The 25526-nt window shown below is 32.4% G+C and overlaps 1 protein-coding gene and 1 long non-coding RNA gene across 2 annotated transcripts in view; one reads left to right on the forward strand and one right to left on the reverse strand.

Moving 5' to 3' along the window:
- LOC126744810 (glutamate receptor ionotropic, kainate 2-like) overlaps window positions 1-25526 on the forward strand; it is a 504704-nt gene that overhangs the window by 407056 nt on the left and 72122 nt on the right. The window lies entirely within an intron of this gene.
- Window positions 1763-13253, reverse strand: LOC126744814 (uncharacterized). The gene is made up of 2 exons (XR_007663311.1): window positions 11484-13253; window positions 1763-1946 (listed from the first exon to the last, which is right to left on the reverse strand). It is a non-coding gene; the product is annotated as an uncharacterized LOC126744814 (long non-coding RNA).

A 25526-nucleotide genomic window follows, 5' to 3' on the forward strand; every position in this document is an offset into this window, starting at 1 on the left:
CTTACTTTATATTCACTCATTCAATTTCATTATCTATTTTCTACATTTCAGTGTCACTTGTCATTCCTCAATGACGTCAATCCGGATGGTTCTATGAGGCTTTCATTGGCCATACTCACAATAATTTTATCAGCCTCTTCTTGGCCAGTCATTTCCTTTATTGATTTCGTATTAGACTATATGTTGGTCCTTCTTATCTTCCCAGTATCAAAAAGGTCTCGATACCTATGGACCAAATGCCTTAGCCTCCTTTCTTGGTCTGACCATAGACCATGACCATAGCTTTTTTAATTCTTTCAGAATGGCTTCCCCATTAAGGTTCACAGCCACAACTTGTCGCAGTGCTGATGAAATTGCAAAATAGTGTTCTAACGCTGTGCCTTTCTTTAACAATACACAGATAATGATTGTCATTCATTACTTACACAGGAATACTTATTTTAGCACGTACAAGGGTCGTTTTGAGTGCTATCCCTCGACCAACAGCCTCGTCATGCATTGCAGGTTCGAACATGACTATTTCACCGTCCTTGGTCTTGCCAGCAAGCGAGCCCTTTAGAACGATCTCACTCCGTTCTAGTAACAAAGCTTAGTAGAACTCGAACATTTCCAACACTGCCATTTCCGGCCTGGCGGTTATGTCCTCCAATCGCCTCCCTTATCATTTGACTGGTTCCTTACATTTTTCCTGTCCTGGAATCACTTGCTGAACACAACCTTATTCGTGTTCTTGGAAGTCTCGAATTCAAGGGTTCATGTTTTCATCTACTAGCTTAGGTGGATGTGCTAGTAGTACTAAAGTCTGCCTCATTTCACCACCGCAGAGCCTATCCAGGAATGCTTGGTCTGCCAAAGGTTACATGATTATTTCCTGGTTATATGGATATGCCAGTGGAACAAAAAGTGCAACATCAGCATCAAATTGCATTTGCAAGGACTCCCCTGACCCCCCAAATGCCTCATTAGGTGGCCGTACACTTCTGTTGATAATTCTGAATGATTCTTGTTTTTATGGGGACATTCTTTGCAGGATGGCAGCAAAGTAAGATCAGTAGCTTTCTTCCTGGATGACCAACCGTTTGCTTTTGCAGCCTCAAACTGACGCTGATAAATATTCCATGATGTAGTATCATCAAATTAAGGTGGTTTGAGGTGTACCAGTTCAACAGATTCCGTATGGGTACAAACTTCGTTCTTATTGTCCATTGCTGAACGTATATAGGGCAGCTTATCGATAGTATCGACGTTCAGTGTTGCAATTTTGTTTTGAACATCTTGGATCCCGTTCGCCATTAATGAAAGAATTTCTTTTTTCAGTAGAGAATTTTTTTTCAGATCTTCTTTTAATTTATTCTTGTTCTACAAAAACTTTTTTTCAACCTGGCAGAATTTTTCTCTTGGCTTTTCCCCAAGCTCACATTTTAATTTCATAAGTGTGGCTAAGTTTTCTTTTAATTTTACACAATTTTCCAACAATTTAGGTTCTAGGTTGGCAAAATTTTCCAGCAATTTAGCCTAAAGACCGCTTTATTTTCTGTCGTATCAGTTTTATTCCTCCAGCTTCCATTTTAGCTCAGCAACTTTTAAAGCCATCAGCTTTGGCATTTTCACACACTTTAGTCCGATTTATTTTAAATCTCTCAAGTTTATTTTTTACCAATGGCTAGTTGACTGACGTCCAATTCACACCCCACACCTGATACCAATATAACATTTTTCCCGTTTGTTAGGTGTGAATTAAAACAATCGAAAATCACCCAAGATTACTAGAGATATTTATTTTTAGTGTATTTATTTACAACTATTTAAATCTCGCGCAATATTCCGAAATTTACTTCACTGAACTCCAACTATCGGCGATGCGGCTCCTTATATATTCGGCTGAACGCTGTTCCGGACGATTCTTGCCAACCTTCCAAACGTCGTGCGGTGTGCTACTTGTCATTCTGGAATAAGGTAAAATCAGCTGGTTTCTCGGCCTTTAAAATATCGTACAGTATCTTAATAGAGTGTTTTTTTTTGTTAACTAGCAGACCAACATCTTTACAAATATATTTAATTTTCAAACTTTGCAAAAGATCGAAACGAGTAGATAATGGACTATAAAGTTTGTGGGTTTAAAATTTCTATAAAACCTCGTTATATTCAAGACAATTAAAATTAAAAATTATGCTTTATCTAAAACATTCCTCAAGACATTAACCAGAAAAAAGTTACATATTGGGTTAGCGTGGCTTTTGTACCACTTGAGGTGAAAAAAATGTATTTAGTAACTGGAGATGATTAAAACGACTGCTTCAGTTAATTACAGGGCATCTAAAAATGTTTTTTTGTCATCAATGATACAATTGAAGCAGATTTAACTCTTTTACTCCATAATATCCTTCCTTACTATATCACATTTTTAGTGACGATATATTTTGCACCGGGCAAGAAAAATCCAACTTTAATCTTAGACGGATACGAATACAGCAAATTGCAGACGTTCAAGGGAAGTACGTTTTGGATATGTACCCAAAGTACCAAGCTGAAATGTAAATCCAGGCTACTCACCAATACCGATCAGTTACAAATGAAAAAAGAACCACATTTGCATCCGAGAACTTTCAAGGGGGATTGCCAGAAATTTTATTCCAAGCAATTGAATCTGCAGTACTGTAACTCTTTAAAGGCTATTTAAATTAGGCTAGTGAAGCATCATCGTTAGTAGCGCTCCCTCGCGGTGTTGGCACGCAACATCTTCAGTCAGCTGTGTTGTTAATGATTGATTTAACCCATTAGTGCATGAACTTATAAAAATTGTTTTTTATGTATTTTTTCTTTATGAATTTGTCTTTAAATTTTGGCTTAAATAAAATATAAACAAAAATACAAAAATCAAATAATAGTTTTTATTAGTGTGCATAAAATACATAAAATTAATATTATTTAGTTTATATGGTAATTTTCGAAATAATTTTTTGGATGAAGTCCACAGTCACATTTTACACATATAAAGTTACTTTTCTTCTTGCATACTTGGCACCTTCGATCAGATTCATTGTACCGAATTAAATGTCTTTATATTATCAAATCAAGCGGATTTATGTAGTTTTTCCTCTACTTGGCTTTTTACCATAGGACTGTAAAAAACTTAGGGCGATATACCTCCGAAGTTCTAGTAAGGAGGCACAATTTGCATCATTTGGTTTTAGCTTTTTCATAAGTACCCAGCCATTTGAGATGCTTGCATCTAATAAAATATGAAACTATTGGCCAATACCATTTTTGCTGTCGCATTCTTGTCCTATACAAAGCAATCAGCCCATCCATTTTATCAACTCCTCCCATGTGTTTATTGTATCCAGCTATAATTTTTGGTTGTGGAATTTGTTTTTTAGTTTTAGTTTTCTTACACCATCTAGATATGGTATCAATGTCATAACTTTCGAAGTTATTACCCAATGTCACAACCTTGTTGTCCTTCCATTGTACAAAAGTAACGTTATCACAAGAAACAAAACTGTGGCTTCCCCTTGGTTTTGATTTCCATGAAGTACTTTCAGGAAATGGACACTTTTCCGTTCGAATCTCTCTTACTGTTGCAATTTTCCGAGAGATGGTTCAGTAAACTTAGGCTTGTAAAATAATTATCAAAAAAATTTTTATATCCCTGGTTAGAAGGCACTTCCGATTTATGTAGTAAGTACATAACCACGTCTCCACCAAGACCAAACAGTTTTTCTGCATCTGATTTGCCAGTGTAAATCTCAAAAGAAAACATGTACCCATTACTACTGCATAGAGCCCAGTTTTTGAAGCCGAATCTTATCGGCTTGCCCTTGGTCTACTGTTTGGCATAGTGTTTTCCATAGAAGGGGTTCAGGCTTTCATCAATTAAAAAATGTTCATCTGAACCTCCGTGTTTTTTGAAAAACTGATTCAGTGAGTTCAGTAGAGGGCGAATTTTGTAAAGCCGGTCACTGCGATCAATATTAGCATTATCGTTGCAATGGATGTGGCGAAGTAACACTTCAAATCTATTTAGTCGCATGCTATTTTTTAAAATGTTTGGTATATCTTTTGTTGGATTCCAAAACATCCTCTTGTTCGGTTTTTTTGCATAACCTAAAAGAAGCATTCCTCCAAATAGTAGATGTAACTCTTCTTTTGCGAAATTTAGCTCCTTATTTTTTTGTTGGCCGTATTTATTGGCTTTTTCAACAATTTTCGATGTGAGATCTTCATCGAAAAACAGTTTCAAAAAATCTAATGGATTTTGGGTTTCTTTTGCTTCTTGAGATGGCTCTCGTGGCACACAGTTTGTATTCATAAAAAAAATGGGGAGATCCAATCGTATAGCTTTCTACGTTTAGGGGTTAAAAAATTGCCTTGACTTATACTTGACCCAGGCTTAGAAAGCAGATCTACTAAAGGTATTAGATCTTCTTCATCAAAATCATCTTGTTAATTAGGTGGGACTTCATAGGTTTGACGAGATAAACCCTTAGACTTTGGAAATAGTTGGGCTAGAGGAACTAGATCTTCTTCGTCAAAATCATTTTGTTTTCTGGCTCTTACTTCACAATTCTGCTGAAGTATTCCACGGCATAAGCGATTTACATCTCCGAAATGTCTTCATTAGAGTTGTCGCTGTCTTCTTCTGTACCTTCGCCTAGGTTATCAGGAATTCCAATGTAAACATCAAGTTTTTGATGTTTACATTGGACGTTGAACTTCACCGTCATTTTCTTCAAATAATGTCTGCAATTCATGCAGAGATAATCTGCAAAATACAAATTACGAATTATACTGAGGATTGTCTATTTTGCATAGAGTCCCTTATAAGGGAAAGAACAAATATTTATGTCTAAGAAAACAATAACACATTTTTGTTTTGCAGACAAAATTGTATGATGATTCTAACCTCAAACACAACATATTTACTGAATTTCTTTACCCTGGTTTCAAAACCTATCGATATAAAAAATTAAAACTTACCCTCCATTTCGAGTAAAGTTCCGGATCCATGGTCACATAAAAATACAAAATCAAAACGCTATCTCCGATTTCTGAACATGAACTGATTTTACAACAAAGAGCGAACGTCTAGACAAATGCACGAGGTTATGAAAACATTAGAAGTGCGCATGTGCTTGAAACCAGTGGCGTCCCTTTTAAGGGACTCTATGCACTAATGATACACAAATTGCTTGTACTTTTTTTTTAACAACTCATTTAATAGAAAAAAAGAAGTGATTGAGTGTTTCCTTGATCTAGCTCTTTTATTCCCAGTACACAAGGTGTGTTGTAATTAATTAGAGTGAGATAATATGTTTAGTTGATGCATGATATTTGACATCAAAAGCAAAGCAAACCGTGCTTCAATAATAATTTGGTCACGCGTAACTTAATAAAAAATGCAATAATAAGAAAAGAGAGCTTTAACACAACTGACTGAAGATGTTCTGCTCTACCGCCATGAGGGGGCGCGCAATAATTAGGATGCTTGAATAGCGTATAGTTTATTAGGAATTTTTATAACAATGTAAGAACATTTTAAGTTATCACCAAAAATTAGGTCTTTTCTAAGTTCTTTGATACTGCATTGGCTAATATCAATTTGGTTACAAATACTTTTAGTTGAAAATAAATAGGTAATAACCACAAATCGGCTTCTCATTTATGTCTTCATTGATCGTCGAGAACATTTATTATAAAACTACTAATGTTTTTCTTATTTAAAGTTACAGCATATTTTCGACAAGGAAAAAAGAACCCAATTCTCATAATCGACGGATACGAATTCAAGATTAATCGGCATGAATCTGCTAGCACATTGTGGATTTGTACAAAGGCATTCTTAAAATGTAAATCCAGGGTGGTCACCACTGGAAATATTATAAAAAAGAATATGGAATTACATAATCATGACAAGACTTCTGGAGATGATTACGTTAATTTACCGTCTAAACAGTTTAAGATTCAATACTATAATATTTTAAAGAGGGTTTAATGTGGTATTCAGTATGTAATTATCAAATTGTATGAGATCTGTAATAAATTATTTAGTTACTTATAAATTTAGTGTTCCTTATTGAGATCTTGATAGCTATAGGAGATATAAAAAATTTTGAATTGTTGCAAAGTTGCATTTAAAAGCAGTAGAATAGTGTTAAAAAAATTTGAAAAGAAAATTCCTGGCTCTATTTTCAATCAGATTATAGATATAATTTCGCACCGTTATTGATTTTCTTTTTCTTGGCCATCAGATAGGTACTTTCAGATTTATAATATAGCTCATCGTCTCTGTGGTATCACCATGAATATTTTACTCAATATAAAATCTCATCTTAAACGATTACTTAATGTTATGCTATAATTGCGTTTTTACCGTCCTTTAAGGTACCTATAAATTAAAACACTCGATAAACAAAAATAGTCGGCGTATTTATTTACTAATTCTGTTCGATTTAAAGAGCGCGCCAATATTCGGAGCTGAACGGAATTCTGCTGTCAACTACCCTCCCAGTGGCAACGCGGCTCCCTATATACTCGGTAGCCTGTTCTCGAACATGCGCTAACCTTCCACACGGCTTCAGAGATGTCGCGCGGGGTGCCTACTTGCCGTCATGCTGGAATGAAGAACAGCTAGTATACGCGGCGTTGCCTATATGGCTACAGTATTATTATAACGAAAAAAACCTCACAAACAAACCAGCTACAAAAGGTAAATTAGAAGCACTAGCCAAATCCAACGTATCAGCCATTTGCTACTCAAGACAGGAAAAGTTAAAAATTTCCCCAACCCAACCCATAACCTGTCAACCTACTACATACAAACCGTTGTTGTCATTGATGTTCTATAACAAAAATCGTTATTAGGGTTAAATGGTATTATTTATAATCAATGATTAATCAGTTAGTTATCTCTATAAAAAATCTTCTTTGCATCTCTTTTAACAAAATATTGTTTTACTGTAGAGTCAAATTTTCCCAAGTGGGCCACTCAAAAAAGAGAGTTTTGGATTTCCATGTACCTTTCGATTTCAAATGATAGTTCAAGGGATGAAAAATGATGCCTTAAAGTAGTTTTGCAAAATATAAATTTTTTTTTATATACAATTTTTTAACAAGGTTTTTTATTTTGACAATTTCTTAGTTGATTGAGAAAAGTGAGTAATCTTACATTGTTCATGTTCTAAAATGTTTTGCGCATCAAGTGAATCATAGGCTTTGTAAATTTAATTGTTTATTCATCACAAAAATTAATTTTACAATAAACAAATACAAAATTTTACATGTTCTCATATGTTTACGGAAAAAATGAAAAAAGAACATTGTTCAGATTGTAAAAAATGTCCTGGCACAAAAAATGTAGTTCAAGAATTAAAATCCATTTTGAAAGATTTAAACATCAAAGACATTGAATTTTCTCAATGCCTGACCACGGATCAGTATATAAACAATTTTTGATCTTTTTTTCCAAAGATTAAAGTATTTATTTTACAGATGCCAGATTGTAACTGTTTCCGAGAAAATTGCTGTTTTGGTGCGTAATTTTTTGCAGATCTTATTGTGGTTGCAAAACGTGATTTTCTGGCAAAATCCCCGGCTTCATATCTTGAGAAACTCAAAAAATCAATCCAAAATGCCATACAATCACAATATTGGTCAAAAAACCAAGCAACTCTACATGTTTACGTTGTGTACTTCAAAGAAAATGGTTATTTGCAACATGCTAATTATGTCGTCTTTTCCGAAAAATCAGACCACGACGCCACTGCAGTTCGTTTATATAACACTAAGTTTATCGCATTTTTGGAAGAGAAATTCGGCCGAATTGGTGTTAAGAAAATTTATTATTTTTCCGATGGCGCCGGGTCGCATATTAACAGATGCTACCACGTGTTGACACCAAGGTGTTGAAATCGGTGAGATTTTGCAAAAACAGTACAGTTACTGATACTAACAGATTTGGACACTCTGGTGTTTAAGTGTTCTGAGGTTTTATGGTGGCTATATAGGAACATATACTAATGGAAACTGACACCAATTCAAAATACCTACCTGTGCTAAAAAATATTTATGTGACACAATTGAACGGTTTTGGTATATTAAAAAAATATATATATTAAACATAAACTAATATTAGGTTAATCCATGCCCTTTATCGTTAATAGGTTGATTCTGTGCAATGTTTCTAATTAGATTTCTAGTTCTTTTTTTTACTTTTGATGTCTCAGTTTTGGACGGACGTTCAGATTGAATCCTACGAGATCCGCAAGACAATTCTTCACGATGTTTTCTTCTGCTGACAGCAGTTGGTTGAACCTCAATTTTTCTGCCTTGGAATAGGGACTGCTTGTTGACTGACATGCAAAAATGAAAAAAAATTGAAATTGAGATTGAAATTAAAGGATTTTCGATTTGGTTTAGCTTTTTGTTAAATAGTTTCAGCATTTTCTTTATATGGACTGAAGGGCGACACGTTGACGAGTCCTTGTTTAAAACCGTGACCAATTTTAGTAACACAGATAACAATATAGATACCCCTGAACAACAAATCACATCCAATGAAAACTTCTTCGATGGATTTTTCTGTCAAAAATTTGCCAAAAGATCCCATCTCCCTGATGACAAAAATTGTGAAGAAGAACTGAACACATTCGAGAAAAACATAGAAAATATAACACAGTCATATGAAGAAAATGCTGAAACTATTTAATAATATGCTAAACCAAATCAAAAATCCTTCAAATTTTTTTGATTTTTGCATATTAGTCAACAAGCAGCTCCTATTCAAAGGCAGAAAAATTATTCAACCAACTGCTGTCAGCAGAAGAAAACATCGTGAAGAATTATCTTGCGGATCTCGTAGGATTCAATTTGGACATCTGTCTAAAACTGAGACATCAAAAGTATAAAAAAGAACTAAAAATCTAATTAGAAACATTGCACAGAACCAACCTAACACTAAAGGGCATGGATCAGCTCATTAACCTAATATTATTTTATGTTTAATATATATTTTTTTTGATGTTCCAAAACCGTTTAATTGTGTAATAATACCCAATCACATAAATATTTTTTCGCATAAGTATGTATTTTTAATTGGTGTAAGTCTCCGTTAGTATCTGTGCATATACCTATAGCCACTACAACACCTCGCTAGCTTAAACACTCTGGTTTCCAAATCTGTTAGTATTTGTAAACTTACTGTGTTTGCAAAACCGCATTGATTTCAATACCCTAATTTTATCAATTTGTGTTATCATCAAAGCGATTTTGGTATGCCGGCGGAGTGGCACTTGTTCGCCACTGCACGCGGCAAAGGGGCGTGCGTTTGTATTGGCGGCACCGTGAAAAGGTGCGCATATCGTGCTAGTTTACAGAAAAAAAAACACCAAAACAATTACGACGACCAAAGAACTTTATGATTGGGCACGGGGATATTTTAAGAAAATCAACTTCGATTTTTGTACGAAAGTCGAGTATGAAACACCGAAAAAAATTCAGATTTTGTGCAGAATCTTGGAATTAAGTGACTTGCGTTAGTCTAGACCGCAACACGTAATGCGTCTGTAGATAAGGGGATTCGAGCGCTCGAATGTCAATAAACAAACGCTTGGCGTATTTGCTTATTCATACTTAGCAAAAATTTTCGTCTGCTTAAATCTTCATTATGAATATCTGAACAATGTTCTTTTTTCATTTTTTCCGTAAACATACGAGAACATGTAAAATTTTGTATTTGTTTATTGTAAAATTAATTTTTGTGATGCATAAACAATTAAATTTACAAATGATTCACTTGATGCGCAAAACATTTTAGAACGTGAAGAATGTAAGATTACTCACTTTTTTCAAGTATCAACCATTGTCAAAATAAAAAACTTAAAAAATTTCAATTGCTTATAACCAATAAAAAAATGTATATTTTGCAAAACTAACTTGTCCCTTGAACTATCATTTGAAATCGAAAGGTACATGGAAATCCAAAACTCACTTTTGAGTGGCCCACTTGGGAAAATTTGACTCTGGCATAAAGATTGTAATTGCTGCTATTACAGATAAGACATAGCAAGTGCTTATAATTATTATTATACCTTTAAACAAAATATCTACCATCTACTTCTACAGAACCCACAGATTTTGCCTGTGATTTCTTAAATTTTTGAACAAGATATTTATGTTCAGATAATTGAGTTTTGTAAAAAAAGAATATAATTCCGGATTGTCAACCATGTCAAACGCCTTAGGCAAATCGAATATATAGTCCAGCTACTGTAGCTTTTTTTAAAAGATTTTCTATAATATATTGTATTGCACTGTAAAGAGCCATTTCCGTTGATCTTTATCTATGTTTTATTTATTGTTTGATGGTGGGTTAAATAATTCATAATTGTTTGATAAATAACCCTTCCAAATACTTTAGATATGGATGGTAATATGCTTACCGGGCAATATGGATGGAGAATCTTTATTGAAGTTTTGCATATTAAAGTTACATGCTTGTTTATGGTCAAAAGTAAAATGTCGGCCGAGTTTCTGACGGAGGAGTAATCGGTAATACTATATTTATGAAAAAATTAATAGAAAATAAATTAAATTTACCGGGAGCAGAACCATTAGGTGAGGGTGAAACACCATTGAATTACGTATTTATCGGAGATGAGGCATTTGCTTTAAGGCCAGATTTTTTAAAGCCATACAGTCAAAAGGAACTTGATTATGACAAAATAATTTTTAATTATCGTTTATCCAGGGCCAGAAGAATCATGGAGAATACATTTGGAATACTGGCTAACCGTTTTAGAATTTTTCATACCACAATCAACTTGCAAGTACATAATATTGACAAAGTTATTTTAACTTGTTGTGCACTTCACAATTTTCTGCGAAGGAATTGTTTCCACACATATACATCCAGTGATGTGTTTGATACTGAAGATAGAATAACGGTACAATTATTCCTGGTTTACGAACAGACTCAGATAACTTGTTGGATCTTCAAAGAGGCCATCAACGAAATCACACTGCCGAGGCAAAAGAAGTGAGAGAACAATTTAAAATACACTTTAACAATTCTGGAAAAGTATCCTGGCAGGATGCAATGGTATCTATTTAGATATTAATCTTAATTATTGTTATTGATACATAATTTATAGCGATGCTTTATTAAAAATTATTTAAAAAATACGTTTGATTATTATACTTTACACTGAAAAAATTAAATTACTAAAGTTTAAAATCGTTAGAATAATTAAAATTGACTTTTTAAGACCACTAAGAAAATCTTGTTAAATTGAAATTGAGTTGTATTTGTTTAAAATTTGGAAATGTTTAATTCTACAGTGTCTAATGTGTCAAAATGTAGCCAATATAACAAGATTTTTTTTTAGTTAAAATAACAAGACGTCTGAGGCCTATTTAATACAAATTTTAATAACAGTTTCTAAATATTTAGTTAATACTGCTAAACATTTTTTCAATGTACTTACCTGCATATCTTCAATATTCGATTTTGTATTTCTGGAAGTTTCCTGATCCCTTATAAAATTCATCATATCATAGTACCATAAGTGGGGTACGTAAATGTTTTCTTATCCTGCACCTGATCGCTCGGAGTCCAGCACTTTTTTTAGTTCCTTCCTGTATGTGCTACGTAGCGAATTATTTTTTTCACAACACTCTCTCTGTTAGCCTCTGGGTTAAAGGTCTGCAGTTTTTTTATTAAAATTTCGTAGGCTTGATTTTTTGCATTTCGATCACTGTATTCCTTACTCTTTACTTTCCATAGACACACAAACGATTTATATAGCTCGATAAACTCACGGAGACATTCCTTTTCTTTCGACATTTCGGGTGTCAACAATTGAGACAAGCCCGCAACATTTAACAATAAAAACAAAACTACCACATAAAAACACCTAAACCACAGCATAAAGAAACCAGCAGTCTCACTCCGCTCGAAAATGTAAGCGAACTAATAGCATCCTTAGCCATGCCGCAGCCATGTTCTCCGGATGCCGAGCTCACTGTTTATCGAACTGTGTTCATAGGTGTATCGCCTAGTTCAGCGCCGTACTTAGTGACTATTTTGATAGCGTTTTTACAAAGCGTAGCGTTTTTTATAAAAACTTTTGTATTAAAAGAGGGGTATGTCAAAAATTATTAATGAAGCAAAATAATTGACTTTGCCAAAGTTTTTAATAGCTGCAAATTTGGCTGTATGGCTTAAATAACATAATTAAGCATCAATTAAAGTTGTAATGTTAATCTAAAAGCGTTACTATACAGGGTGTTAATTAAGTATGTACCATAAATTATTTAACAGGCGATTATTTGAGTAATTTTAAGACAAAAAGTTCATATGAACATAGGTCCGCAAATTCTCTGGCGGTGTTATTTATAACATTAAGGAGCTAATTTACCCCTAACATGATTAAATTTATTAGATTCAGTGTAATCTCAAACGGGACCTGAAGAAATATTTGTGGCAAAAAAATTGGGGCACCTGAATTTTGTGCAATTTTTAATATCTTATTTGATTTACTCAAATACAAATACAACTTTTTCGTATCTCGCTTATTTTTCGAGAAAAAAAAAAGTCCACTTAATTGCATATCCCTGGATCACACAAGGAATTTGGGGAAAAGTTTCATTTGGAATTTATTATTAACTAAGCAAGATACGAAAAAAATTCAACAGACAGAAAAGTTTTATTTGTATAATCCACAGAACATAATAAAAATTGCACAAAAGTCAGTGGCATATATTTTAGTTGTTGTTAAATTCTAACACCCTGTATATTGAGAACGAAGAATTTCTGGACATATGTTTATATGAACTTTTTGTTTTAAAATTACTCAAAGAATGGTCTCTTAAATTTATGGTACATACCTAATTAACTTCCTGCACGTATTCTTCTATATCGTCGTTGTTAGATGTAGAAATGCGATGTTTATTTTTGTTTAAATATTTTGTTAATGTATGAACTCTATTTATATTAAAAAATCATTATTTGTACTATGTAGGTATTTTTATTTTACAAGATAATAACATCTAAAAAAATGTTTAAGTCCGGCTCTAGCCAAGGCAAAAGCCGCGTGGACCGTAGCGAGTGTCAGCGGCATCCCTACTATAAGCAAATATGCCTCGCCTGCGTTAGTACACATGCACCGAACTCGCTTATTCAAGCCAATGTATTTTTATTGAAGTGCGACTGCTGGTTTCTTTATGCTGTGCCTAAACCTTCGTACTTTTTTATTGCAAGCACACAAAACGTACCAAGGTGAAAATGTCACAAGTGTCACGATACTACTCCGCATGTACCAAATTGACCGGAAGGCGCGATTATCGTTCACACGCTCATGCAAATACACCAACTTCATGCAAATTTTCTGCCAGAACAGATTTTACTCAAGCCATATTTTTTGGCTTGCGCAAACTCCATGCTTTCGTTTACATGCAACGATTTACTTGCGCAAATTTGTTTGTACAAGTCAATTGGCGCAAATTGCATGAGCGTGTAAACGGGCTATTATATTGATCTTATAATAAAGCCTAGGGATTTTAGCATTATGCTTTTCATTTTCATTATGCTTATGAGAGTATCTATTATAAGCATAATGAAAAGCTCTTTATTAACGCAGACCCTGAAGTCACGAACACGATTGGAAGGAAAATTCAAAAAAAGCCATTTTTCGACCTCGTTTTTGAGCTCAAAAATAGGTCCTAAAATGCGATATCTCGGCTACTATCAAAGCTAGGATGTTGCGGATGGTCTCATTGGATTTGGAAAGACGAAATTAAGTTAAAACCGTTGGAACTTTTTGGATAGTACCCATAGACGCCGAGATATTGACCTCTAAAATATGGAATTTTTCCACCAAAAATTTATTCTTGTCAAAATCGAACTAACTATACCAGCAACTTGCTCCCATCACCTACATTACGAAAACAAAAATAAACATAAAAATAAAAATAGGACGTCTCGGCTAATATGAGAGCTACGAACTTGCGGATTACCGCGTTGGATTCGGAAGGACCAAACTAAGTCAAAGCCGCGGAATTTCCCGACAGTACCCATAACTCTTACTTTATAGAGCATTTACTTTACCATAAAGCTCAGTGGAGTGAACCATATTGTAAAGTAATTCAGGAACACACTCTGAAATTCACATTTACTCTAGAAATTCTCTTTTATATCAGGAACACACTTTTGATTGACAACGTCAAAGACTAACCTCACTCGCGTTGACGGTCATTCAATATTGCTTTCAAGATAAACGATACGTAATAAAATGCCACAAAACTCGGTTATTTCTAAAGACCCATGGAAGAATTTGGAAACTACCGAGATTTACAATAAAATAACCTGAATTAGCGTAACTTATCAACTTAAACTTGAAAGTAAGGGCAATATACAGAACAAAAACCATGAAAATGTTTAATGTGTTTACATTTATAACAATAGAGACTACTAATACGTGGGATGTAATTATTAATAACATAAACAAATGTTTTTATCTTATTAGAATCTAGTAAATATTGAATAGAATTTCATTTCAAAAGCCTTACACAATATTATTCTTATGATAAATAGGTGAAAACTATTTGAGTTACTTGCAGTAAATGGGTGTATAATATATAATTGAAGCGGGAAATAAAGGAACTATCAAATCGTCAAGGAAAAATGACACTAAGGATATGAAATTCATTTTAAATTCGGATTAAAAATGAAGCCAGATTTTTCCAGATAAATAAAATTTCATTCGTGGGACCCAAATGTTAAAAATACTATATACTAAAAGTGGACAACTTTTAAATAATTTTATTACATTTAATCACTTCCCTCAGCTAAACTTAACTTTTATTTTAGTAATAGTGCGTTTTAGTCCAGGAAAAAAGCACCCAATGCTTATATTCGATAACTACGAATATAAAATTGGTAAAAGAGGTCCCTCGAGCACCGTATGGGTATGTGTCAATGACCATAAAACTAAATGTAAAGCCAGAGTATTGACTACAGGACAACTATTAAGAATCAAGACTGTAGGACACAACCATGGAGCCACCTTAGATCCACACAGTAAAATAGCGAATTTATTTGCGCAAATTTTAAATGTCGAATACTGTTCCCAGTTAAAATGTACTTAAGTCTAATAAATATATTTTTCCAATAATGTTTCCTTTGTTCATTCTCGAAACCATTAAATATTAATACACTTCTTAAAATCTTTATTAAAAATATATTTTTAGTTACAGTATATTTCACACCTGGAAGAAAAAATCCGATACTCATCATAGGACAGCACGAATACAGAATAGCCAGAAGAACAATGACCAGCACCACTTGGGTATGTTTACAAAGTGATAAAGTGAAATGTAAAGCGAGGGTGTTAACTGCAGCAAACGTACTTATGATTAAAAACGTTTATCACAATCACGATGGTACCTATAAGGGAAATTACGAAGGGTTGCATTCGCAAGTAGTTAAATATGAGTATTGTGAAAATTTAAAAACTGTTAAATATTAACATGACTTGTACAATGTAAGATTTTTTAAGTAAGCCTAGATTGTTGACCTAGCTAAGTACTACCCTCGGCTTCTTTATTAATGTTAATCGCATATTTTTTTATTAATATAGTTGTTTCTGATTTAAAAATTGATAAGCCCATCGGTCATTTTCTACTTAATATGCATAACTTAATTGTATCTGATTCAGTCATTTTTTAATTATTTAATTAAGAAAGTAGTGGTGGAAATAAGGATTTATTTTTTATAAAAAAGAGTCGTACACTAGAGGAGCTGAGTGGTTTACAACAATTTATTTTATTAGGTTTGTATTTGAAATATCTACTACATTGTTTAAATATACTTTATAAGATTGTTCAACTTTTGTAAAATAGGTAATTAAAATATTGTTTACCAAATTTATCTCAAGTATTTATTCTTCAGTGATCATAACTTCAATAGTGCTTGTTTTGATCCTTCATTATCCCAAGGCATGTGACGTAAATTTTGAACTTACTGGGGTCAGTTTTGGTGTCTCTTATTACTACTTTCTATATATCATTATTGGGAGATCATGATATATTTCTATATACTAACTGCCTTGAGTGTTTAAGAATAACTAAAAAAAAATCATTACTGGTAATTTTAATGTTACGTTTGAACCAGAAAGTCATTGATTTCTTTTCTAACTTTGGAGTTCATCATGGTATTAAAATTCTACAAGCGGGTTTGAATTGTCTTGATAATAATATTTTTACGAACAATTCAAAGTTCAAATTGTGGTACTAATACTTCTGACCAGAATGATACTGGCCAGGCCTGATTTTTTGTATCTTAACCTATTGCATGTATCACTACAAATATCGAGCTCAAATTAAGACCAAGAAAATAGAAGTCAATGATAACTTTAGTAATTAGGCAAATACTCTTGCTCAGGTTACGTGAATAATGAAAGCCCTGAATAATAATATTAAGGAGACACAACATAATGTAATTAATGCGAGCCATTTTGATGAAGCTTTTGTTAACGTGCTTATTGCAACACCGATAAGGCGGATATTCCTTATAAAAATGCATAACATAAATGGGCGTGAAGCTTATTTTCCTAAAATTGATTTACTTTGCTTTTTAATGCTCGCACAACTAGATAAAACCATACAAACTGTAATACAAAAACAAAACTGTTATTTTTCTCTACAAAAACTTGCTTTACTTAACAAACATTCTTTTAGGCATCGTACATTTTAGCCAAGGACTAAAATACCCAAAAATGATCATAGACGGATACGAGTACAAACTGCACACCCGCTCACCCTCGAGTAGTTCCTGGTACTGCACTCATCAAAGCCAAAAATGCAAAGTGAGAGCCCTTACTAGTGGCCTTAATGTTTATATAAAAGACATTCAACATAACCATGAGAAGACCCATAGAGATCCAGCAAGTTTGGCTGACTTACCATCTCAAAAAGTCTCGATATATTATTGTGAACAGTTAAGAAATGCTCTTTCTAAGAAAAATTAATAAAGGGTATATTAAGTTAGGATGTTTTTAGTGTTAATAACATTTCTATTACTTAATTTAGTATTTTTAGTTACTAAAGTTGTTTCAGACAAGCTGTGCCAAATATTGAATAAAGTATATGTTAATTATTCTGGTTTGAGTTATTGTGCGGTGTTGTACGGGCCTAATCAAGTTTAATAAAGTTGATTTCAGTAGTTTTATCATTAAATATGACGAAAGACCAAGCAACGAAAGGTGACTAGGTGGAGATTAATTAGGGATAATACCTGTGGTTGAGAGTACAATCGGGACAACAACAGCAATACTTAATTGTTTTCCAGCTTATAAGTAATAGTGTCTTGCAGATTGTGTGTATTAGGCACTGCAATGCATCTATAAGCAAAGTCGTTCTTTGTCATTCTCAATAATATTCCAAACAATAATTTTGTAACTATTTTAGATATTTGCTATTTTAAATCGGGATTCAAAAATCCCAAACTGATAATACAGGGATTCGAATACAAATTGCATCGTCGCTATGAAACGAGCAGCTTTTGGTCTTGTACCCAACAAGCTAAACATAAATGTAAGGTTCGAGTGGTGACCAAAGGGAAGCAAGTCTTTATCAAGAATATTCAGCATACCCACAAGAAGACCGACATCAATACGAACGGATTACCCTGCCATCCTGTCTTGGTTATTTATGCTGATAAGTTAAACAGTTAGATTTTTAGCAAATAATTTATTGTTTAAGTTTTTATTGTTTTTTTTTTTCAGAAAACTGTCTATTTATATACTTTATGAGAGCGAATTAATTGTAATATATTTAATTACCTAAAGCAAAAAAGTGACAATGTTTTGTTCAGAAGACCTTATGTAAAACATGCCAACACTGCATGAAAAGGACGGCTCAAGATGTTTGCCTGTCAAAGAATTACTATCAAATTCAACAAGGAGTGAGATGCTGCTAGTATTATAATTTGGAATCGTAGCTTTATTTTTGACAGGTCATCTCAAAAAATGTCAATGCTTTCCTAAATTAAGAACTTACTGCTCAGTGAAATACATTAATCATAGAAGGTAGACGCTGAAAAGAGCTTAGAATAGAACCAACGAAATTAAAATTATCTTGACTATAAAAGACCGACTTAAAGGTACAAAACTGCAACAGAAGAATTTGCTGAGCAAATATTCATGGAGATGTGCACGCTAGTATCAATAATGTAATGAATGAAAATAAGTCTATCTTAAAGAAGAATTGTCTCACCAATTCAATGAATTGATATCAATAAAGTTACTTCAGAAATTAATAGTTTCAGTTTTTGTTGTTCTGGATGCTTGATGTAAGATAGTTAAATTTTGCTATTTTTTTTACTAAACAAGGCGAATATACGACTATATCAGGGGGTAATGCAGGAAGTTTGATAGATGCAGAGCTTAGGCTTAATTTTTTAATGCTTTTCCTTTTCGAAGTGGGATTCTGAGGGGATTTTTGATTTCAAAATATTTAATCTTATTAATGATGTCTATTGGTTTTCTTGCTAATAATACCATTTTGGTTTTGGTTTACTCGATCAGAAATTGTCATTGATGCCTTGGATATTGTTAACAAGACGTCACCCTAATATTACAAGGTTGTATGTAACATTTCCAGGGAAATTTAGTTTGTAATATCACAAAGTTCCATGTGGTGAGCCCTACACTATAATTTTGGAAATAAATTTAAAGCTCACATAGAACTCTAGTAATATAAGGAAAACCAAAGGTGTATACCTAAAATTATGACAAAAGGATATATCATAGTTGTAAGTTAAACATAGAACCTTAGAATATAAATGTTTAATAAAATAATAAATATTACAGGGTTCTATATACTAACATAGAACCCTGCAGTTTATTTAAAAATATGGCATTAAATGAGACTGATATTATTGATGGCTACGGTTATGATTCTGACCAAGGCAAGGAATATACATTACCTGAAAAATCAAAAAAGAAAAAAGAATGCAGTTAAGATTTTTTAAATTTTTATTTTATCTATGTAAGCTTAGGTTTTTAAATTTTTAATCTACTTTTTTTACTTTTTCAATTTTTATTGATTTTTGAATTAAAATTCGTTGGTTGTTATATTAACATTCCAACCCGATCCAGTAGCAGTGAAAGCGAATGTGAAGAGTCAGACTTTTAACTAGCCATTTAAAGCCATTTAACTAGGTATATAAGTTATCATATTACTTTTTGGTTCTTAACTTATTGTTATGTTATATGTATATTACTTTAACCATTTTAAATTTTCTGCATAGTCAAGGAAAACGCAATAATGTAGATTTATGTTTTGTTTTAGAAACAATCCTGGCTGCTCTACTAGCTCGTATAAGGCTTCTAATTCTGCAATGCAATTTAAAGTAAACAGCATTTTCATCAGCAAAATTTGAGATTAAAAAATCTTCTCATCCGTCTTCTGTAAATTGTTATTGTTTTATTTGGTTTTTTAAAACGATTTTTTTACAAGATATTAGCTTGTAAACGTTTTAAATTCTTGTTTTAGAAATGTTCCCGGTTGTTCCACTACGTTAACGCTAAACACCTCAAAACAAAAAGTGCCCTCAGTAGAAGATGATAATATTGAAGACCCTGAAACAGAATATTATAATTCACATAACGCAGCAACCTCACATGATACTACGGATTCTAAAGAAGATAATTTGATAAATGAGACAAACAAAAAGTTAACACGGAAAAGACAAAAATATATATCCGAATGGGCATGCAATATAAGAAAAACTAAATTTGATCGGGGCCTTGAATATATTTCTTCGCGAAAAAAGGTCGTTCCCGCCAGGGAGATTAAAAACAAAAAAGATTGTTTACAAAAATGCTTATTTAAATGCTCTCGAATAATAAGCGATGAACAACGAAAGGAGATTTTAAAAAATTATTATCTGCTTTCAGCTGTTGAAAAAAAGAACTATATTTTAAACACTACTAAAGTTGTTAGTCTCTGGCGGAGAAGGAAAGGAAAAAAATCCTGATAATTCAAGAAAAAAGAGAACCTTTAGATATTATTTTGAGTTAAATGGTCAACCAACTCAAGTTTGCAAAGAATTTTATACAGGAACTTTATGTATAAGTCAGAAACCAATTTATACAGCTCACAAAAATAAAACGGTAACTAACACATTGACTAAAAGTATACAGGGAAAACATCAGAAAAGGGTAACGTCACCTGAAGCTATAGATTTTATTAAAGAGCACATAAACTTCGTTCCTCGTATGGAATCACGTTATTGTCGCAAGAATAGTAACAAAGAATATGTCGAAAGTGGATTAAGCTTTAAAAAATTATATGAACTTTATGTGGATTTGGCAAAAAAATGCGAAAAAGCTTCAGTTTCATTTTCTGTTTATAGGAAAACATTCTGCAATAATTTTAACATTGCTTTTCATAAGCCACGCAAAGACAGATGTGATACGTGCGAGGAAATAAAACTAAAAAAAATAGAAAATAAGATGGATGACAGTTGGGAAAAAAAATATGCTGATCATTTAAATGAAAAAGAGTACATGAGAAACGAAAAACAAAAAGACAAGGATAGTGAAATCCCAATACTGTGTTTTGATCTATAAAACGTTTTAACATGCCCAAAAGCTGACATAAAAAACTTTTTTTATAAAAGTAAACTAAATGTTTACAATATGACTTGACACCTCTCCATAGGCAAAAAAGTATACTGTGCTGTGTGGAGCGAAGCTTTACATGGAAGAAAGGGAAATGACATTACAAGTGCGGTTTACAAAATACTTGATAAAGTTATGCAGGACAATCCAGAATTTACAGAAATTATTTTGTGGGGCGACAGCTGCGTTCCGCAAAATAGAAATAGTCTCATAGGCCTTAGTCACCTAATTCAAAAACACAACAACCTATCAAAAATCACAATGAAATTTTCTGTTCGTGGTAATGCTTGTATCCAAGAAGTAGATGCAATCCACAGCTCAATCGAAAGGTCATTAAATAAGGTAGAATACTATTCTCTTTTATGTCTTTTACGAAACCTTTTAAAAGTAAACCTCTATAATCCATATACAATTATCCAAATGAAAGGAGAAGATTTTATAGACTTTCAGTCTTTTTCAAGCCAACTCAACTACAATGCTGTGCCATTTTCAAAAGTAGTTTCTTTGCAGTTTTCTAGATCGTTTTTCGAACTCAAGTATAAAGATATCTTTAACCCCACAGAAAAATTTAAATCTCTAAATTTACATCAAAGAAAATTGAGAAAGGGGCATGTTACAGCTGAAACAGAACAACTAATTATTCCACTGGAATTAAAAAGATGCTATAAAGCTATTCCCCTTGCATCAAGTAAAGTGGAGGCAATAAAGTCTATGTATAAATGGATTCCCGAGATGGACAGGCAATACTATGAAAGTATTTTTAGCCGTAAATAAAAGTTATATGCTTTGCTGTATATGTTAAATTAAATACTAGTTTTGTGTTACAAAATTCTATGTTACATTTGGAAGAAAGAAAATTTATTTTTGATAAAACGGAATCCTATATTTCTTTTCAATAAATAATTTTTTGAAGAAAATGTTTTTTTTTGAATTTTATATCAAAATAATTTATTTTTACTGTTCATTTAATTTTCTTGTTTAATAAAAAAGAAAAGTACTTAATAGTTTGCGTTTTACGGAAGTCCATTTTTTTAAATCGATTTTTCCTAAATTATCATAATTGTTACATACAACCTTGTAATATTAGGGTGACGAAGAGGAGAAAAATTGTTCTTTATCTTGTTAAGCTCGTACATTCTTCAACAACCGATAATTTCAAAAGGAGCAGGAATTCTACAAGGTTCTCCGCTATCGCATTTTTTAAAATATAGTCATGCACTATTTATGACAATTATAGACTAAAACTCTGCTGCAATATGCAGATGATACCGCGATGATAACTACGTCTAATTATAAAGTGCATATAAAAATCCGCTTGCAAAAACACATTTTATTAATCCACATATGAATGGACTTTAGAAAGAGATTGTTGTTAATAGTTGTTAATGAGTATAATAGGTGATGATGGGTAATGCTAATTTCTTCCAGTTTTTTTTTCAAATTCAGAACAAAATTATATTTGTCTATTATTGGTTTGGAGGTCTTGGTGGTTATTAAGATTCTTTAGCACATTGGTTAATGGCGGTTTTCATGACTTTCCATTTTCTGCTACTTTTATACTCTAAGGTGCTTGTTAAAGGATATTTTTTATTATATTAAAAACATATATGTAAGCTATGTTAATATTTGGATAATTTAATATATCAGGAATACCGATATTTATTAATCCTTTTTATTTTGAAATTTTGTCAAAGCTATTTTAAATATTAAACATATTTTTCAATGGGTGTGTTTTTTTGACTGTACTTTTTTAAATTCAGGTTTCTCTGACCATGAAGCAGTATTGACAAACTTTGTGTTGTCGTCAATCACAGGCAAAAATTCCTCGTGAAAATTGAGCCGTATTTTTTCTAACAGAAATTTTCTAAATTTTAAGAACCTTTGTCTAACAACTGACTGGAATGTTCTTTCTGGAGATATTGATATCGAATTCTCTTCTTTTATAAAAGCATTACCTGGTTTAGCATTTAAATCCTTGCCTCTTAAGCCTGTCAAATTTAAAAAACATAAACCTTGAACCACGGATAGGCCTACGTACATCAGCTAAAAATATGCACTCATTATCCCACCTAAAAAATTTTTCAGACAGCACTTTCTTTCTTAATTACGTTAAACTAAGTTTACCATAAGACTATAAAGGCAGCCAAGGACATTTATTATAATAGGAGGTTGGCTAATTCCGGTAATCTTGCTTAAGAAACGTGGTATATAGTAAATGATTTAAGAAATAAGGCTCCTATATCTAGCCACTTTTCACGATTACTTTTAAACGATTACTTTGTAAATGTAGCTAAAAATTTAACGAGTACCATAACCCCGTCAATTGATCCAATGTCATATCTTTTTATTTCTAATGTAAACTTGCATAGTTTCTTCTTCGCACCCGTGGTAATAGCAGAGCTTAGCAATACAATTAAAGACATTAAAAACACTAAAAATGTTTGCCAACCTGCCGGAATGCACTTTAAATCATCTTATTACTCGTATTAGCCTGTTATTCCAAAATTGAGTTTTTCCGAACTGTCTTAAGACTGCGATAATTATTCTCTTGCATAAAGGAGTTTAGTTAAAAAAGGCTCCTATCGTTCCTATCCAAATATAAAATTCTCACTCCTCATCAGTTTGGATTTTTGAATTACAAATACACAAATGATGCTATGTTTACTCTTTTCTGTTTTCTGCTGTTTATCAACGACATTGCTAACCTGAATATTAGCGAGAAAATTTGTCTCTTCGCGGACGATCCCAGTTTCACTTGGAGCAATCCGGACAACACAACACTCCATAGTATCGTTTCTATTCACTTATTGACTATAAAGTATTGGTGCGATTCTAATCTCCTGTGCCTTAACATTTCTAAAACTAAGGCTTTATCATATAAAAGTACGTTGCAATCTTTTATACTAAATAACACCACTATTGACGTCGTTGACTCAGATCCAAGATTCTTGGGACTTATTGTAAAGAACTTCTTAAAATGGGATTTGCATATCGACGCTTTATCAAAAAAAGTAAGCTTTGCCTGTTTTGCGCTTAGATCAATTTCTAAGGAAAAAATTGATTCTGTATAATGCGAAAAACATGCATAATTACTTACCATTAGAAAGAAAGTCCATACCTTTCTTTCCCTCATTTCGTAAGGCGTTAAAATCGTACCTACTGGAGAGAGCCTTGTATGCAGTAAACGACTTTTTTATTCATTCTTAAATTTAATTTCCCACATACTTTTTAATTAAAACGAAATACTAAAATAAAAATCTCTTTTTCTTTAAATATTGTATTGTACGCCCTTGTGTTGCTATTTATACTTGATTTGTTTACCTCTTCACTTTGTACACATTTTAGTGTATATTGTATTTTGTTTTTTTATTTATTCACTAATTTATTTATTCATTTTTTGTTTGTATTTTGACCTCAAACAATTGTGTTAAATTGTATAAACTTTTGTATGTTTTTTTATATATTCTATGTGTATTTTTTATGTTCTGTATTTTCTTATACTCTACAAATTGTAAAATTTTTTCACAATAAAGCATTATATATATAATTTTAACATATAAAACAGTTTTAGATGTTTGCTATTTTAAATCCGGGTCTAAATATCCAAAACTAGTTGTACATGGATACGAGTATAACTTACATAGGCGTCGTCAATCTTGCAGTTATTGGTCTTGTACCCAACAAAACAAACATAAATGTAAAGTTCGAGTGGTCACCAAAGGGAGGCAAGTTTTAATCAAGAACATTCAGCACAACCACGAACAAGTGTACATCGGCCCCTTGACTGGAATACCTAGCCAAGTTGTATCGGTTATTTATTCTGAGAAATTAAGCAGTTAAGCTGCAGTTATTTATTAAAAACTTAATGTACAGAAATCTTGTTTTTCTTTCCCATGACATTTTTAATTTAGGTGCATTATTTTCTAGTAGTTTAAAAAAAAAATAAAGATCTGGAAACGGATTATCGATGGCATATCGTTCTCCACTCTTTGGGGAAAACATGCAATGAACTTTAATACATATAATTTTATAATCATATAGTAATGCAATTAACTTTTTGATGACTGGGTGTTTGTAAAAGTGGGAAACCGTATCTCTGCACAAACCCATAGTTCGTTAATCCCTATTGATCAACTTGAATCCGCTAACCAAAGTATTAATCCAATGCTAAATGCTAACACAACGTTGGGCGCCAATTTGTTAAAAATGATAGACATGATACATTTATTTATTAGTTTGTTTTAATAGAGATTATATTAATTGTTTACAAGGAAAATTAATTTAAACGAACTTAATGGCAATTTTACCATACTTACCCATATCTCGCTTAAACCCTATTTTATGCGTCAAAAATTTTCAAGAGATGCCAAAGTAAATCGAGAAATAAGGCAACGAACTTTGTGATTTCTTGAGTCTTTTATAGGAGAGAAACTGCATTCCTAAATAAACATCAACTTAAATCCGTTAATCAAAGTATTTTGGATACTAATAACTCCAATGTCTGCCATACGTTGGGCGCCAATTTGTTAAAAACTCATAAAAGTAATATATTTATTTATTTATTACTGTTTTGTTTTGGTTTAGAAATTAAATAGCAAAAGACTAAGTCCTCAAATACAAGAATTATTGGAAAAGAGAAAAATGCAAATCCATAAGAACAAATAACACTGAGAACTTAGAGAAATAAACAAGAGAATGTAAAAATGTATCCGAAGAGATAACCAAAAACACAAAAATTAATAAATCCAACAAATAATCGAAGATAGTAAAAGTCTCAAAGTTGTAAGGAGAAAATTAAACAATGGGACAAAACATAATTAAATAAGAGGCAAAAATCGAACAATC

The sequence above is a fragment of the Anthonomus grandis genome, chromosome 14, assembly GCF_022605725.1.
Source record: "Anthonomus grandis grandis chromosome 14, icAntGran1.3, whole genome shotgun sequence".
In the NCBI taxonomy this organism is placed as follows: Eukaryota; Metazoa; Arthropoda; class Insecta; order Coleoptera; family Curculionidae; genus Anthonomus; species Anthonomus grandis.